The following is a 6000-nucleotide window of genomic DNA, read 5'->3' as shown; positions in this document are numbered from 1 at the left end:
CGATCACTGACTCTTGACACGTCCTTGACGACGTAAATCAACGATCACTGACTCTTGACACACGTCCTTGACGACGTAAATCAACGATCACTGACTAGTCACACGTCCTTGACGACGTATATCAACCATCATTGACTTGTCACACGTCCTTGACGACGTAAATCAACGATCACTGACTCTTGACACGTCCTTGACGACGTAAATCAACGATCACTGACTCTTGACACACGTCCTTGACGACGTAAATCAACGATCACTGACTAGTCACACGTTCTTGACGACGTAAATCTATGATTAACTTGTCACACGTCCTTGACGACGTAAATCAATCATCAATGACTCTTGTCACACGTCCTTGACGACGTAAATCAACCATCACCTGTGAAGGTGTCTTCACAAAATACAACTTCAACAACAAGAACATCAACTGGGACCAGGTAAACCATGTCTTAAATGAAACATGTTGGGAAGATATCTTAAATGACATGGATCCAAACCAGTGCCTTGAAAGGATCAACTTCCTGGCAGCCGAAGCATGTTCTAGGCATATTGCCCTAAGAAAGAAGAAGAGCAGGAGTAAACTGGAGAGAGAAAGACCCTCCCTCTACAGAAGACGACGAAGAGTCACTGAGCTCCTCAGGAGTGCTAGAATATCTGATACACGAAAGGAGGTGCTGACCAGGGAAGTGGAAACTATCGAACTTAAGTTAAATGACTCTTACAGGAACCAGGAGAGACAGGAGAAGCTTAAAGCTATTAGTGAAATTGAAAGAAATTCAAAATATTTCTTTTCATATGCCAAAAACAAGGCAAATACCACATCTAGTATCGTGCCCTTACTCAGACAGGATGGGACTTACACAGATGACAACAAGAAAATGAGTGAAATATTGAAATCCCAGTACGACTGTGTTTAGTGAACCACTAATCGGTCTGAGGATCGACGACCCAAATGATTTCTTCATGAATGAGCCTCAAAACTCCATAAATGTATGCCAGATTTCCGACATTATTCTAACTCCGATAGATTTCGAAAAAGCCAGTGACAACATGCCCATGCACTCAGCCCTGGGCCCAGACTCGTGGAACTCTGTTTTCATTAAGAACTGCAAGAAAACCCGCTCGAGTGCCCTAAGTACACTATGGAGGAGGAGCTTGGACATGGGTGAAATTCCACAGTCACTTAAAACAACGGATATAGCCCCACTCCATAAAGGTGGCAGCAAAGCATTAGCTAAGAACTATAGACCAATAGCTCTGACGTCCCACATCAAAATCTTTGAAAGAGTGCTAAGAAGCAGGATTGCAAATCACCTGGATTCCCAAAATCCGCACAATCCAGGGCAACATGGGTTCAGGGCAGGTCGCTCCTGCCTCTCACAACTACTGGATCACTATGATATGGCCTTGGATGCACTGGAAGAAAATCAGAATGCAGATGTAATATACACAGACTTTGCAAAAGCATTTGACAAATGCGATTATGGCGTAATAGCCCATAAAATACGTGCTAAAGGAATAACTGGGAAAGTGGGGAGATGGATCTTCAACTTCCTAAAAAATCGAACACAAAGAGTAGTGGTCAACAGAGTTAAATCGGAGGCTGCCATAGTAAAGAGCTCTGTTCCACAAGGCACAGTACTCGCCCCCATCTTATTCCTTATCCTCATATCAGACATAGACAGAGATATACATCACAGCACCGTATCATCCTTTGCGGATGATACTAGGATCTACATGAGGCTGTCATCTGCTGAGGACGCGGTTAACCTCCAAGAAGATATAAGCAAAGTTTTCCAGTGGGCAACGGTAAACAATATGACGTTCAATGAGGACAAAGTCCAACTACTCCATTATTGAAAACTGGAGGAGTAATGTCTGAGGATCTCACTTTCAAGGATCACAACAGTGCCACAATCACAAGTGCAAAGAAAATGATAGGATGGATAATGGGAACGTTCAAAACGAGAGATGCCAAGCCAATGATGATCCTTTTCAAATCACTTGTTCTCTCTAGGCTGGAATACTGCTGTACATTAACATCTCCATTCAAAGCAGGTGAAATCGCAGATCTAGAGAGTGTACAGAGATCCTTTACTGCACGTATAAGTTCTGTCAAGCACCTTAACTACTGGGAACGCTTGGAAGCACTTGACTTGTACTCGTTGGAATGCAGGAGGGAGAGATATATCATAATATACACTTGGAAAATCTTGGAAGGAATGGTCCCAAATCTGCACACAGAAATCACTCCCTACGAAAGTAAAAGACTGTGCAGGCGATGCAAAATGCCCTCAATAAAAGGTAGGGGCACCATTGGTACACTAAGGGAAAACACCATAAGTGTCCAGGGTCCAAGACTGTTCAACAGCCTCCTATCAAGCATTAGGGGAATTGCCAATAAACCCCTGGCTGCCTTCAAGATAGAGCTGGACAGATACCTAAAGTCAGTGCCGGATCAGCCGGGCTGTGGCTCGCACGTTGGACTGCGTGCGGCCAGCAGTAACAGCCTAGTTGATCAGGCCCTGATTCATCGGGAGGCCTGGTCATGGACCGGGCCGCGGGGGCGTTGATCCCCGGAATAACCTCCATGTAACCTCTTGTCACACGTCCTTGACGACGTAGATCAACCATCACTGACTCCTGTCACACGTCCTTGACGACGTAAATAAACCATCGCTGGCTCCTGTCACACGTCCTTGACGACATAAATCAACCATCACTGACTCCTATCACACGTCCTTGACGACGTAGATCAACCATCACTGACTCCTGTCACACGTCCTTGACGACGTAAATCAACCATCACTGACTCCTGTCACACGTCCTTGACGACGTAGATCAACTATCACTGACTCCTGTCACACGTCCTTGACGACGTAAATCAACCATCACTGACTCCTGTCACACGTCCTTGACGACGTAGATTAACCATCACTGACTCCTGTCACACGTCCTTGACGTAAATCAACCATCACTGACTCCTGTCACACGTCCTTGACGACGTAGATCAACCATCACTGACTCCTGTCACACGTCCTTGACGACGTAAATCAACCATCACTGACTCCTGTCACACGTTCTTGACGACATAAATCAACCATCACTGACTCCTGTCACACGTCCTTGACGACGTAGATCAACCATCACTGACTCCTGTCACACGTCCTTGACGACGTAGATCAACCATCACTGACTCCTGTCACACTTCCTTGACGACGTAAATCAACCATCACTGACTCCTGTCACACGTCCTTGACGACGTAGATCAACCATCACTGACTCCTGTCACACGTCCTTGACGACGTAAATCAACCATCACTGATTCCTGTCACACGTCCTTGACGACGTAAATCAACCATCACTGACTCCTGTCACACGTCCTTGACGACGTAAATCAACCATCACTGACTCCTGTCACACGTCCTTGACGACGTAAATCAACCATCACTGACTCCTGTCACACGTCCTTGACGACGTAAATCGACCATCACTGACTCCTGTCACACGTCCTTGACGACATAAATCAACCATCACTGACTCCCGTCACACGTCCTTGACGACGTAAATCAACCATCACTGACTCCTGTCACACGTCCTTGACGACGTAAATCAACCATCACTGACTCCTGTCACACGTCCTTGACGACGTAAATCAACCATCACTGACTCCCGTCACACGTCCTTGACGACGTAAATCAACCATCACTGACTCCTGTCACACGTCCTTGACGACGTAAATCAACCATCACTGACTCCTGTCACACGTCCTTGACGACGTAAATCAACCATCACTGACTCCTGTCACACGCCCTTGACGGCGTAAATCAACCATCACTGACTCCTGTCACACGTCCTTGACGACGTAGATCAACCATCACTGACTCCTGTCACACGTCCTTGACGACGTAAATCAACCATCACTGACTCCTGTCACACGTCCTTGACGACGTAGATCAACCATCACTGACTCCTGCCACACGTCCTTGACGACGTAAATCAGCCATCACTGACTCCTGTCACACGTCCTTGACGACGTAAATCAACCATCACTGACTCCTGTCACACGTCCTTGACGCGTAAATCAACCATCACTGACTCCTGTCACACGTCCTTGACGACGTAAATCAACCATCACTGACTCCTGTCACACGTCCTTGACGACGTAAATCAACCATCACTGACTCCTGTCACACGTCCTTGACGACATAAATCAACCATCACTGACTCCTGTCACACGTCCTTGACGACGTAGATCAACCATCACTGACTCCTTTCACAAGTCCTTGACGACGTAAATCAACCATCACTGACTCCTGTCACACGTCCTTGACGACATAAATCAATCATCACTGACTCCTGTCACACGTCCTTGACGACGTAAATCAACCATCACTGACTCCCGTCACACGTCCTTGACGACGTAGATCAACCATCACTGACTCCTGTCACACGTCCTTGACGACGTAAATCAACCATCACTGACTCCTGTCACACGTCCTTGACGACGTAGATCAACCATTACTGACTCCTGTCACACGTCCTTGACGACGTAAATCAACCATCACTGACTCCTGTCACACGTCCTTGACGACGTAGATCAACCATCACTGACTCCTGTCACACGTCCTTGACGACGTAAATCAACCATCACTGACTCCTGTCACACGTCCTTGACGACGTAAATCAACCATCACTGACTCCCGTCACACGTCCTTGACGACGTAAATCAACCATCGCTGACTAGTGTCACACGTCCTTGACGACGTAAATCAACCATCACTGACTCCTGTCACACGTCCTTGACGACGTAAATCAACCATCACTGACTCCTGTCACACGTCCTTGACGACGTAAATCAACCATCACTGACTCCTGTCACACGTCCTTGACGACGTAAATCAACCATCACTGACTCCTCTCACACATCCTTGACGACGTAAATCAACCATCACTGACTCCTCTCACCCGTCCTTGACGACGTAAATCAACCATCACTGACTCCTCTCACACGTCCTTGACGACGTAAATCAACCATCACTGACTCCCGTCACACGTCCTTGACGACGTAAATCAACCATCGCTGACTAGTGTCACACGTCCTTGACGACGTAAATCAACCATCACTGACTCCTGTCACACGTCCTTGACGACGTAAATCAACCATCACTGACTCCTCTCACCCGTCCTTGACGACGTAAATCAACCATCACTGACTCCTCTCACACGTCCTTGACGACGTAAATCAACCATGAATGACTCCTCTCACACGTCCTTGATGACGTAAATCAACCATCACTGACTCCTGTCGCACGTCCTTGACGACGTAAATCAACCATCACTGACTCCTGTCACACGTCCTTGACGACGTAAATCAACCATCACTGACTCCTGTCACACGTCCTTGACGACGTAAATCAACCATGAATGACTCCTGTCACACGTCCTTGATGACGTAAATCAACCATCACTGACTCCTGTCACACGTCCTTGACGACGTAAATCAACCATCACTGACTCCTGTCACACGTCCTTGACGACGTAAATCAATCATCACTGACTCCTGTCACACGTCCTTGACGACGTAAATCAACCATCACTGACTCCTGTCACACGTCCTTGACGACGTAAATCAACCATCACTGACTCCTGTCACACGTCCTTGACGACGTAAATCAACCATCACTGACTCCCGTCACACGTCCTTGACGACGTAAATCAACCATCGCTGACTAGTGTCACACGTCCTTGACGACGTAAATCAACCATCACTGACTCCTGTCACACGTCCTTGACGACGTAAATCAACCATCACTGACTCCTGTCACACGTCCTTGACGACGTAAATCAACCATCACTGACTCCTGTCACACGTCCTTGACGACGTAAATCAACCATCACTGACTCCTCTCACACGTCCTTGACGACGTAAATCAACCATCACTGACTCCTCTCACCCGTCCTTGACGACGTAAATCAACCATCACTGACTCCTCTCAC

The sequence above is a fragment of the Cherax quadricarinatus genome, chromosome 4 (assembly GCF_038502225.1).
Source record: "Cherax quadricarinatus isolate ZL_2023a chromosome 4, ASM3850222v1, whole genome shotgun sequence".
NCBI classification, from domain to species: domain Eukaryota; kingdom Metazoa; phylum Arthropoda; class Malacostraca; order Decapoda; family Parastacidae; genus Cherax; species Cherax quadricarinatus.
This window is presented reverse-complemented; position numbering follows the sequence as displayed.